Here is a 14,064-nt window from a genome sequence, read left to right on the forward strand (position 1 = left end):
TCTCTTCTATCTCAAAGACTTTCAAGTTTGTTCTCTTGATTCTATACCAGAGTTTTTGCATATTCTGATCAGGGTCTTTTATTTGCTTTTCCTTTATTACATATTAAGTATTCAAGCTTATATACTCTGTCTTCAAGGCCTAATGTTCTGTCTTTCAGGCCTGAAGTTCTATTTCCTGTGTAATTTAGTCTATTAGTGGTTTTCTCAAGTGAATTTTTAATTTGATTCATTGTCTCTTTCATTTCTAGGAGTTCTGATTGGTTTCTTTCCATTATCTCTATTTCTTTATTGGTTTTTCTTTCATCTCCTGTATTTGCTCTCTTAATTTATTTCTTAGATTTTTTTTTTAGTTTATTGAACATTTCAATAATTGGTTTTTTTCTAGTCTCTCTGGAATTTCATCTGTTTCCATATCTGAGGGGTACTTTGTTGGGGGATTATGAATTTTGGAGGGAGATCTGTTTGCCTGTATCTGCATTTTTTTCAGAAGTCTTGAACTTACGCATTAATCAAGAAGGATTCCCTTTCCTATTTTATATGTGTGGCCTTCTGTGATCTTTTTTATTCTGAGACTTCTCATTGTTTTTGATGTAGGAATAGATTTCCAGAAGTAGGATGTAAGGTTCCCTTCTGGTTGTTCTTCCTTGGGGCCTCATTGTTGGTTTGGAGTTTTTCTCTCCCCAATTCTATGCATTAATGTATTGTTGAAGCTTGGATAAAAATATATAAAGTGTGAAGTGAGATTCACTATTACTTGGCTGAGTTGTATTTCTCAGCAACAGAATCTCTACTCTGTGATCTTCTAGGGTCCCAATCACTTTCTAGCTCTTCTTAGAGAAAGAGGGTGCCAGGGGTAGCACTCATATTAGGAACAAGTGTACAATCTTACGATAAATGTCTAGTGTCTACTTTGACAACTGTAACACTAATTGCCACCTATATAGGAATAGCGGGGTCAGCATTTAATATCAGTACCAATAATATAGAACTGTGAACTAGATCAGACATTAAACTACAGGTATTCATTGTATTAATAATCACAACAACATGAATGAGTAGGAATTACATAAACTACATAATACTATCAGATAGTGGGATTATGATTTCTTAAGTGAAGAAAAAATGGGGTAGGAAGGAAAGAGAAATTTTGAAATATTTAAAAAGTGAACAGAGAAGAGGCAAGAGATAAGTAGTATGTGATGGCTATAAAGCAGAATGAATAAAAAAAGAACTAAAATTAAGTTTTAAATAAACAAGAAAGGAAAGGGGAACAGAAAACTTGTTAGTAAATAAAGAAAGTGAAGAAGGGGCAATAAAAGGGGAAAAAAGGTAAAAACAAGCAAATGTAAGATCAAAATAACTCAAGCCCACATATAATTATACCACATCTAAGTCAAACCAAGACTAAATAATAAATAGCTGAAGAAGAAAGCAATTAAAATGAAAGTAAAATTATATGGATATACATATTTTTCAACTAATCTGCACAGTGAGATCACACACAGAGAATCTTACAGAATGGGGAAAAAAGTAAAAAATAATCAAATGTAATGAAATGATATTTGAAAATTTTTTAATTTAAATTTAAAAATAAAGTGTAAAAAATGGAGAATAGGACTATGAAAAGAAAGAGAAAAAAACACTCTTAGTGAGAAATAAAGGGCTTGTTTCCACTGAGGTGGCTAAAACTGTAGACAAGGATTGGTTTTAATTGTTTATACTTTTGCTTTGGGGCTCAGTAACCCTTGGGTCAAGGGTTGAAGGTTTTTTAAGTCCATCATCTTTTTGTTCCTCACCTAATACCAGTCATTATAGCTAGGAGCTAAAGAAGTTGATTTTAATAACTCTCTACACAGAGTCTAAACCTCTACATGCCTCACAGTCACTTCTTTAGATATGAATTACCCAGGATCATCCCTGAAGTGCAGATGTTCCTGTCTGCCTATTATTGACATCTTCCCTGTACAGCTTATGGGGCACCAGCAATAACAGAAGTTCTCTCTCCTTTTATCTAGAGCCTGGATGCCCTAGGCACAATTCTCTTTGCCCCTATTATAGTCACACTGGTCCAAGCACATTCTGGGACCCACATTGGAAATCTGCTTGGTCCAGCTAGCAACTTCCTTTATAAATTCCTGATCCGCCTCTGCTCCCAACAGCACAGTTATTATAAATGGTTTCTATGCCAGTAACCTTGGTTCCCATATCCATCCATGGCTGAGTGCTTTTGGTTGCTTTTTGCTCGCCTACTTACCCCCACCACCAACTCTGGGCCCATTAAGATCAGCCTCATCTTTATTCCACAAGTTCCCCCAAGCCAATTCCCCCCGCCTCCCGCTATACTGTCCTCTCTCTTTCTTCCTGCTCTCCTCCCCTCAGCCCTGCTGCTGCCAGCCAAACTGGAATGTCTCTAACATATTATTTCTTATATTATGTTCAAAGTTTCAAACTTTCTGGATCTCTATGGTTTCTTTTACTATCCAGTACTGAACTTTAGTAGTTCCCTTGGTTACCCATCTTGCTGAGGACCAATCTTCCTGCTTTTTATACCTGGTGCAAAAGAACTTCTGGGAAGTGCATCTTTCCTCTAATCTGTCATCTTCCCTCCAAATACACATGTATACTTGTTTTTAATTTGAGCCTTACAGATTCCATGAATCAGGTTCAAATTTCCTTTGTAACCATGATAAGCATATTTCCAAAAACCCATATGGGAACTACATCCCATATGTTCCTAGTGGCCACAGCCTAGGCAGTGCTTCCTTGCCCGGCATAGCCCTGAAGCAAGAGCACAGGACCCTCTGGGTTTTCCAACACATGAACTTTTAAGGAACACATTCAAGTCATAGCAGCAACCATTTTAGAAAAACAGTTTGCTATATTCTCAAAAAGTTCAACAGGGTTAACATTGGACCTAGCAAATTCTCCTTCTACATTCATAACCAAGTGAACTGAAAATGTATGTCCACATGTAAACTTGCACAAAAATGTCATAGCAGAATAATTCATAACAGCAAAAAGGTAAATAATCAAAATGTCCATGAACTGATGAATGTATTAAAAATTAAAAATGTGGATTAAATTAAAAATGTGGCATACCCACATTTCTCTATATAATGGACTACTATTCAGCAATCAAAACAAGTGACATAAAAACAAGTGACATGACATGCTGCAATATGCATGATCTTGAAAACTTGATGCTAATTGAAAGAAGCCAGATACTGTATGACTGCATTATATAAAATGTACAGAGTATGCAATTCATAAAAACAGAAGGTAGTTCCCAGGACCTGGGAGGTAGAGGAGAATAGAGAGAACTGTTAATGGGCAGGAGCTTTTTCTTTTGAGTGATGACAGTATTCTAAAATTAGATAGTGATGATGGTTGCACAACTCTGGGAATATACACTTTTAAGGGTGAATTAATGTGTGAATTTTACTTCAATATGATATTATTTAAATTGTTAATAGGTAAATAAATACAGCTTAATTCCCCCAAAATTAAATTCCCCAAATCCAAAGTCATCAGTTAGAAAGCAAAGAAGCTGGGGAATACACTTAGTCTTGTCAGTCCCAGTTTAATATTCATATTATTGTTCTGTAACCATCTTTAGGTAGGAAATTGGAAAAGATCAATAGTAAGATGTACTCTGTCCCTAAAATCCCTCCATTCTATGATTTAATGCAGAAAGATTGTGTATGTTTAGACCTTATTAATATAAAACTAAGCGTATATTGTGAAGAACAGACCTCAGTGACTTTTATTCAAAATCAGAATTAAGAACTAACTCTCTAAATATACATTGTGAGAACATGCTTCTAGACAAGTCGTTCTCAGAAACCATTCCATTTTAAAAAATAAATAAATTCCCACCTATTATATAAGATTATTATATGGTTATTAGTGACTCAGTTCCTCTCTACTTAGTCCCAGTTAGATGGAGATATGGAACTTGAATGTAGGTTTTGTAATTCATGGACCATCATCTACTGTCCTTAGAAAAAGTAGTCCCACCTTCTTTAACAATACAAAGTGTACAAATTATAGGTAAAGTCTATATGAGGAGGTTTACTCTTCTTGACCCCTTCCTTAAGTTACTCAGAGTCAATCCCAGCACTATGCAATGTGTTTTGTAGTTTGTCTCAGTTCATTCCTTCGATTTAGTAATATGGAGGTAGGTAGACTACCCCGAAGATGCTCTTGAGAAGACAGCAAAGGTCACTGGACAAGGTCCTTTCCCCAGAAACCAAGAACTCCACCTCAAAAGAATATAGTTTCCCCACTATTATTCCCTCTTTCTTGTTTATTTGTTCCTTTTTGCTGCTTTTAAACCCCATTCTATTTCCTCCTTGCTTGCTTCTATCTCTCTGCTCAAATATGCAGCAGAAAAGATGGGACTAAGTCAGAGAGTTGAAGATTGAATGTTCTGTCCCCTTTGTGAAGACCCTCATTCTCCCAACGCAAAATACATGTACAAGCTGCAGCCAATTTCCTGTTTTCTATTATCTTTGTTCCCATTTGATGTCTCAGCATCTTGTGTATAGATGACAATAAAATAGACATACATTCTCTCACAATTTCTCATGAAGTAAAAATTCAGCAATAGGAGTGGGGAGGACTGACATTCTAATCCTCTATTATATAGTAGCATTTTGGTTTTTATTTTAAAATAAATGCAATTTGGAAAAGCAATGTGTTTTATCGTGTCAAATTCTTATGAAAGTGTTTGAGTTGGAGTTCATCCGAAATCTATAACTCACCATGTGATGCATAATTTTGCTGTCATACAGTTGCAAATTTTGACACTTATTTTGCCAGAAAACACAGGTATGAATATGAAAGAGGCCCCCTCTGAGATTTATTGGCTTAGTGTCCCATTAATTCCTCCGTCTTTCATTGTCAAACTCAACTATCCATTATTTACAAAGCACATTTTTTTGCCCTTTGTTTCTGTTCAGATTTGCTTAAAATCATCAGTTGAAAGATCCAATTTAAGCTAAGTTATTTATTCTTAGTTTTCAATTTATTCTAATCCTTTAACATTAAATGCCATAAACTGTCCTGGATTAAAAAAATCATAGCAAAAATGCATGGAAACAATTTTTAAATCCCCTTAAAATGGCTGGAGTTATAGATACAAGCAGTGAAACTTTTTCTTGCTATTCTAGTTTTACATAAAAATGTATGCCCTTCATTCTTTTCTGTCTCAAAATTCTTTGTTTCAAGTAGATAAATTCGTTATTGAAAACAAAACACTTTTTAAACTGAAGAAATATTAAAATTTAAGTAGTCCTAAAATTCAGCACTTTCTGGGTTAAATCAGTGCACTACTTCAGTATCTGCAATTCAAATAAGTCCTCTGAGAAATTGGCCTCCATAACCAGTGACGTGCTGCTGAACTGAACAGATCTCCAAAATATCCTAACAGATTTCTTTCTTTCATTGTAGAATTATTTCCATCTGGTGCTTAGATATTAAACCTGGAATATGTAAAGGCTCTCCCCTCTCACCCTGTTTGACTTCCAAATGCTGGCAAATAATTTGCATTGTCAATGAATTGAGGATTAGAATTTTTAATTTAACTGTGTTCTTGTAAGATGCAAAATTTAAAGTGACAGATATTTAAAATACTGGATTTTTCTTTTGATTTTAAGAAATGGAGACTTGAAATGTTTGTTGTTTGTAGAGAATCTTACAAACAATCCTCTTGTACTTGAAAAGAAGAAAACATGTCTCATTTTTTCCCCAAGTTTAAGATGTTAAAGTATGAATGTATGAAGAGTATTATAGGCCAGCTTGTATCAAAATGTAAACATCTAAAGATACTTGGATACATAGATAGGTACATAGGTACTTAGATGTATTCAAGTAGAAGTTTCCAAGACCTTAGGTCCTTGAGAGTGATTTCTTCATGAAAATTTTAAGGTTCCTTCACAGTAACAGTAAAAAATGTCTGACTTTTAAGACTGGCAACATTTTTCACAGTATCTTGACTGGAAAGCACAGAATTACTTCTAAGAAACATAATTGCTCCCAGAAGTATTTAAACCACTAAGGAAATGTTTATATGAAATAAACAGGAGTCCCAAAGAGTTAATCAACCAATTCTACGCACATGGCAGTGTAGAAGCTTGGGAGCGTGCACACAGAGAACAAGAAAAGAACCATGTGACCATGTGCAGGACACATTAATCGCTGTGTTTCATTTCTTTCTTCTTGTCATTACTCTTACAACCTCCTCCCATCCTTCTTCCACCCAGCAATGGACAACAGCACGTGGCTTCTGGAGCGAATCGCCATCCAATCCTCTTCTCCAAGTCCTCACACTGAAGCCCGACCCCTCCATCAGTCTTTTCTTTCAGATGTCCCCTCAGACTTTCTTCACATTGTCTCTTACTTAATTGCTTCCTTTGATCTCTTTGAGGGGATCTGCCTTGATCTTCTGGAATATTTTCTGATGCTCTGAAGCACAATTGTATACTCTTCATTTCATGGCAAGCTGAAAAAATGACTGTAAGTTCCTACACAGCATATGGACCTGCCCCCCATCTTTCAGTGTGCTCACATTTAACTTTTTTTAATATATCAGTTGTATTTTTATAACTCCCCAACTTATTTTGAAAGTGATCTTTTTTTTTCTGGTGTATTACCATATGAATTTGAGATTGCCTTAAAATTTGCCTATAATTTTATTAAAAGCTAATGAAAGACTACTTGTTAACAGATCAATATTTAAGCCCACCAACATTATAGAACATTTTCCAAGTTTTTAAATTTTTTTTTCACACTTGATCCAATTTATAGTTGATATTTGGGTTACATGTACAGATAAAACAGACTTATCTCTCAAAAGAACTTAAGATAAACTGCACAGAAATATCTTTCTTTCTGGATACAATTAAAATTTTAGAAGCAAAGTAGTTCAAATGGGAGGAAATAAGCTAATCTCCTCATGATATAACTAGAAAAAAAGTATTAAAAGAGCTAAAGAGTAATTCCACCAATCTTTCTCTCTTTCTTAGCTTTTTAATATACAAGTGCACATTATAAGTGTATATGAGTTAAAAACATTTCCACTACAGACAGAAAGCTGCTGTGGACAGGCTATTCTGACTCCCAACAGGCCAGGGCCAGAAAGAGGTGCACAGGCAAGCCGAGGTACCTGTCTGGGGTTGGCTCACACTAATTAGTTGGAGATAGACCACGTACCCCAGTCTCATTAGGCTCAGAGGCTGACCTGGGCCTTCAGGTCATTTTTACTTCCCTGTGTTACTTCCCTGTGTCTATTTCATTGTTTTAGTTTTACTTGTTCCTCTGTTTGTAAGTAGGGGAAAGTTCAACAAGTCTAAAAGTGCTTACTATGTCATCCCAAACTGAATCAAACATTTTTATTTGTTTTACTATTTATTTGTAAATACCATGAATTTTTACCTTAATATTTAAGATAAGAATAGGTGGGGTCTGGGGCTCAAAAATGACATCACACCCCAACACAGGATGACAGAGGCAGAGTTCTGATGGGGAGAAGGTGGAGAATAGTCAACTGCAGGGGACCTTCTCCAGGAAGGCTCTGCAGCACCTGCCACATCCCTGGTACACCAACTTAAAGTCAGAGTCATTCATGATGGGGATCTTCAATGAGTTGTTTTGTAGATCATAGCTCCCAAGTAGTTCAATTTTAACTTTGCAGTTTTTAACTTGATTACTTGTTCTATTAAAATCTCAGATTGCCTTCTTCCATACACAGCCCATAGTCAAATGTGGTTAAGTCTTTGGTAAACCTGTCTTCCCTTATGGCTGTGTTGATGCCATGATTTCTTAGATTGCTCACAGCTCTTAGGCCCCAGGCCAGGCCAATGTTCCAATCCAAAGCAGTGGTGCAGTCAATGGCCCAGTTATCTGAAACATGTTGATCAGTGGCAAGATTTCTGGAAACTGCTTCTGCAAGGAGTGACTGGCAAATGTCACTTAGACACAGAAACAAACACCCTCTTGGACACTCACTAGGTCATCTTCAAGCACAAACACCCTCACCTAGTGCATCCTGATGTAGCACGTGTGCACTGCCAGCTCCTACATTTAATTGAAAATAAAACACTTTAAGGAGTCTTACAGGAAAGGATCCATACAACCTTGGTAAGGATAGTTAAGAATGCACAGCTATTATTACATGTTAATCAAAAGAAAATTTTAAGTGTTTAAGGAAATGGAAGTGTTTACCACTGATTTGGTCATCATATACTGTTTACGTGTATTGAATTATCATACTGTATTGTCAAATTGCACAATTAAAATAATAATTTAGTAGGGCATGATAGTGGATACGTGTAATCCCAGAAACATGGGAGGCTGAGGCAGAAGGATCACAAGTTTGAAGCCAGGCTCAGCAAGTAACTTAGTGAGGTTCTAAGCAACTTAGGGAGAACCTGTTTCAAAATAAAAATGGCTGGGGATGTGGCTGAGTGGTTAAGCACCCCTGGGTTCAATCTTCAGTACAAAAAAAAATCAATTATTAAAAGGAAAGTCTTGATGTTCATAAACATTTGAATAATTCTCATAAACATTTGTGGGAATCTTTTAAAGTGTCTCAGTACAAGTGAATCTCTGCAGGACCTAGCATCTAAATCCAAAGGTCTCCATACAAGATTGGTTAAAATGAGTGAGGATTTTCTATAAAACTTTGGTTGTCATAGAGTGGACTTTTATGCTTCCCTGCCATGTGAAATGCTACAGTACAAATTTGGAACTAGATTAATCTTGTGGAACATTCTAAAAACAGTGTATGTACTTTAATCTAAAATCTAAGATGGACCAAATAACACTTACTGCAGTTTGGAACTATGACTATTGTAAAACATTGCAAGTGCTGTAGCTAAAGCAGCAAACAAAAAACACATGCTAAGAAGTGACTGATGTAGCTGTTTTGTATCTTTCATCCCTCCAGAAAGTAGAAAAAAGAAATTTTAATTTCATATTTAATTTAAAAGTTGCAGTTTCTTTTCTGTCTCTTTTTTTCCTGCATCTCCCCCATTTGGTCTCTGCTTCATTCCCTCCACCCCTTAAATTTTCTTCATTTGCAGAACAGTGGCACAGATTCAGAGAAGAGGTGGAGTCTGATACTTTGGGTGGTCTTAGTAAAGTTTAGTCTCTGGCTAACCTCTCCTTAGATGGGAAAATAGCCAAGAATTTGCAGTATTAGGGAGAGTCTCCTTGAAAAACTGTATATGTATGTCTGGGTGCATGTCAACATGTTTGTTCTAATTTAAAAAAAAAAAAAAACTAGAACAACAGCTTGTTCACCAAAGCAACAACTATTTCTCTCAAACTTAACATACATCCTTATGTGAGTAAGTTATAATTCTAGTTTGGTTTCAGTTTATTATTTGACATCTCCATCTAGCTTAGCCAGGAAACTCATGGCAGTACTCAAAAAATTAATCTACCCCACATTTATTATTGTAATTATTATGATTCCTTACTCTCACAAAGTTCCACTTAACAAGTGCTCAAGAAAAGATATAATTGCTTTTTTGTATCTAAATCTAATTTTAGGAAGCATACATAGAAATCTCTCGCACAGCTTCTCCTTTATTATAAAATTACAGTAGAAATCAGAATCATTTTGAAAGATCTATTACTTTTTTAATTAAAGAGAGAAATAAAACCTTTTTTCTATAAGTAGACTCACGAAAAATATAGGAGTTATTTTTAGTACACGGCAAAAGCTAGTAAAAATATCCAAAAAAGATGCCAATATCATTTCAGTGAAAATAGCCAAACAGCTGCCAGAAGACAAAGTAGTAAATCCATTGAAGCTCACTGCTGCATGTGTGGAACTTTCCAAATAAAACCCTGCATCAAAGAAAAGTTTGAACACTTCTATGAAATCAAACAAAACTAAACTAAAATTGATGCAATTTTTAAGAGTTACAAATTTCACTGTTCCAATCTCTCCAGTTCTGAAGAGCAACCTTACTGTGTTCTGTTGCAGTTGGGTTTGAAGTGAGAAAAGGAATATTCCAAATGGAGGATTTGCAATACATTATTGGGGTTCCTTTTTTAAGCTGTTTTCCCGCCAAAGAATGCCAAAACTTTGCAAACTTTATCAGACTGGCACTTGAAAAGGTAAGCAACACTACAAAAAAATAATGCTGAGAACATTTTACCAGGTTAGCACAAATGGATAAGGCTTGTCTTTAAAATAAAAAAATTCTAAGGAAACTGACTTACAAAAAGGGAAAGCATTTCAAGTTTGCTTTAGAAAGGTCATTGGTAGAAATCCACTCTATATAAATTAGTTTATCTGTCCTGGAACAAAACAGGACAAAAGTAATTAAGAATTTGAGCTATCAAAGGAATAAGTCCAGGTATTACAAATTAATGTTTAAAGATTAAATTCAATATTTTCCTTATATTTTGAGTGTTTTAGTAAGTTATAGAACCCTATAAACCAAATTATCTTCATAGTAATAATGAACAAAAAATTTCCCAAATAATCAATTTTCTTTTAATGTACTTCTATTTTAACAGAACGTAACTTTTTATTCAGAAATTAAAAAGCCTAATTTCAAAGATGATGCCATTTTTTACTTTGAAATGAGAAAGACATAAAGCTAGAATATCCCCACTCTTGCATGGCCTGCAGAGACCTGGGTCTTTCAGACTCTGACATTGCTATGCACTGTGCCCAAACTCACTAATCACAGACAAAGAAGCTACAGGGAGACCCTACTACATCATCCAGTTGGAAATAAAATTGTCTTTGCAAAAAAACCAGTACCCCAGGATATCTTCAGAAGAAAGCCACTTACTAAGAAGGCCATCACATAAAAGTGGTAGAGATGACTGATCCATCAGATGTGCAAATCTGAATTTAGGAACACAAGAAATATGAACAAGAGGTGGTATGACACTTTCAAGAGATCATAACTCTCTAGTAATAGATTCCAGAGAAATCAAAACTAATGAAATGCTTCACAGAGTATTCATATAATGATTTTCTAAAATCTTAATAAGATCCAGGAGGACCTAAATGAAAAGTTAAATAAAATTATGAATACAATGCAGGTATGGATGCAAAATTCAACAAATAAAAAAGATTCAAACAGAAATCTTGGAAGTGAAGATAAGTGAAATTTAAAAATTCTGTTGAAAGCCTCAACAGCAGACAAGATTGACTGAAGAAAGACTGAATTTGAAGAAAGGTCTTTTGAAATTTCCCATTCAGGCAAGAGAAAACATTAAAAAAAATGTAAATCCTTAAACTCTGAAACTACTAGGAGAAAACATAGGAAAGACTTCAGGATATGGGTACAGACAAATGTAGTTTTCTGAATATAATCCCCCAAATACAGGAAACAAAAAGCAAAAATTGAAAGATGTGATTTTATGAAACTAAAAAGTTTCTGGAAAACAAAGGAAACAATTTTGTGAAGAGCTACAACGTACATAATTAGAGAAAATGAATACCAGCTATTCATCTCACAGAGGGTTAATATCCAGAATATGTAAAGAATTCAAAACACTTAATGAATAAATAAATAATAAAATTTTAAAAGGGACAATTATATGAATAGAAAAAAGACGTACAAATGGCCAACAGGTACATTTAAAAAATGTTTAACATTACCAATCATCAGATAAATCCAATTCTAAGCCACAGTGAGATACTACCTCTCCCCGGTAAGAATGGTTATTACCAAAAAGCAAAATATAACAAGTACTGATGAGGATTTAGAGAAAAAGGAATAGTTGTACTCTTGTTGGGAATGTAAAATAGTAAAGCCATTATGGATAAAAAGTATCGAGATGGAAATGTCTCAAAAAATTAAAAATAGACCTACTATATGATCCAGCAATCCCACTACTAGGCATATAGCCAAAGAAAATGAAATCAGTATGTCAAAGAAACATCTCCACTCTCATGTTCTTTGCTGCAATATTCACAATAGCCAAGAAATGGGAAAAAAATCTAAGTATCCATCAACTTATAAACAAATGAAGAAAATGTGGTCTATTTACACAGTGGAATGCTTTTTAACCATGAAAAGAAACAAAACTATGTTATTTAAGCAACATGAATGAACTAGAAATGATGATGTTGAATGAAATAAAATGGGCACAAAAAGACAAATACCACATGCTTTCACTCATTTGTGAACCCTTTAAAGTTGATCTTATTGAATTTGGAGGTGGAATGGTAGTTATCACAGCTCAGGAAAGTAGGGTGGGAAAGAGAGGGAGGGAAGGGTTTATCAATGGGTACTAAGTTAGATAGGAACAAGAAATTCTGGTGTGTTATTGCATAGCAGAATGAATACAAGTAACAAATATCTAGAAGAAAGAATTTAAATTTTTTCCATAAAAATATGACAAATGGTTGAAGAAATAGATGTTTAACCTGATTCAAACATTACACAATATATACATGTATCAAAACATTACATGTTACTCTTTAATATGCAAATTTTTTATTTGGTCTACATCTAACATGTATACAAAAATTATGTCAAATGAATTATAGAGTTAAGTTTAACATCTATAAGTGCAGGTGCCTCTAGGATAAAACATAAAAGAAAATGTAGGAGGCTTAGAGTTAAGCAAAATTTTGTGTATATAAGAACAATCCATAAAAGAACATATCTATGCCTTATTTTATCAAAATAAAAATGTTTGCTCTTAACAGACGATTAAAAAATGCAAATACAGTCTTCATAATGAGATAAATAAACATATATATATGAATGATAGGAGCAAGAATTCCCAGAATACATAAAGAACTCTAAAACTCAATAATAAAAAATTAAATGTTACAGTTTGGATATGAGATAGCCCCCAAAAGTTCATGTGTGAGACAATGCAAGAAAGTTTAGAGATAAAAGGATTGAGTTATGAGAGCCTTAACCTAATCAGTGCATTAACCACCTGGTAGGGCAACTATAAGCAGGTAGGGTATACCTGGAGGAGCTGAGTCAATGGGAGCATGACTTGGGGGTATATATTTTGTCTGTGGTGAAAGGAGTACCCTCTCCCTCTCTCCCCCCACCATCTCTGCTCCTTGTGCAATGTCCTCAGCCACTTTCCTCCACCACTCTTCCACTATGATGTTGTTTCTCACCTCAGGCCCTGAGAAATGGACTCAGCCATCTATGGACTTAGACCTCTAAGACCATGATCACCAAAAAAATCTTGTCCTCCTCTAAAATCGTTCTTGTTAGATCTTTTGGTCATAGCAATGAAAAAGCTGAGTGAAACATCAAACAATTCAATAAAAGGATAAAGACGATTAAATTGTAAAGCCATGCAGCATTTTATAGGGAACACTTTCTGTGATACAAATGAATAATTATGGCAAGAGTTAAGAGGTTATTTACAAGTTTTGTTCTATCTGGAAAATAACTGAGATGTTGATTTCAAACCATTTCCACAAATAGAGACACATATTCACAAGAGTCAATAAAGGAAGATGGTTTCATCCTATGTTTTCTCAGTTTTTTATACTAATGACAAAAGATAAATATAAAATATTCTTCAATTTCTATACATGTTCTAGGAAGAGATTGGTGATGATTGTCTTCTATTCTTCTTGCTATCTGTGATGGGCAAAATTTGTTCTTCCATTAGAAACAGAAATAAAATCAAAACATCTGAAATACTGCTGATATTTTTTCAGCTGCTAAGTACTCAGTTTGAACATTTCACCTTTAGCCATTTGATATTATTTTATTTCAATTAGCAAGGGAACTACTGCTTTATATAGCTCCAGGTGTAAAAAGGAGTAAAATTCCTCTAGTGATTGAAGCCTCTGCCAGTATTCTGCTAGGAATTTTGAATACACATCTCTTCCTCTCTCCATCTAACTGTGAAATACCTGGGGAAATTATGTCAATTATAATATGTTCTGTAATACTTAAAATACATCCTAAGTTCTTTTTTTAATTAAAGCTTTACACTCCTAACAAGTTGTATTAGTCATTAAGAGGCTGAAACAGAGGTAAAACCATACACACACACACAAAAAAAAAAAAAAAAAAAAAAAAAAAAAAAAAAAAAAAAAAAAAA

At 34.5% G+C, this 14,064-nt stretch overlaps 1 pseudogene; it reads right to left on the reverse strand.

Annotated features, from left to right (window-relative positions):
- Positions 1-7,520: 7,520 nt before the first annotated feature.
- The window catches only part of LOC107136103, a 7,575-nt pseudogene continuing 1,031 nt past the window's right edge, over positions 7,521-14,064 (reverse strand).

This window comes from Marmota marmota, unplaced genomic scaffold (genome assembly GCF_001458135.2).
Source record: "Marmota marmota marmota unplaced genomic scaffold, marMar, whole genome shotgun sequence".
NCBI classification, from domain to species: domain Eukaryota; kingdom Metazoa; phylum Chordata; class Mammalia; order Rodentia; family Sciuridae; genus Marmota; species Marmota marmota.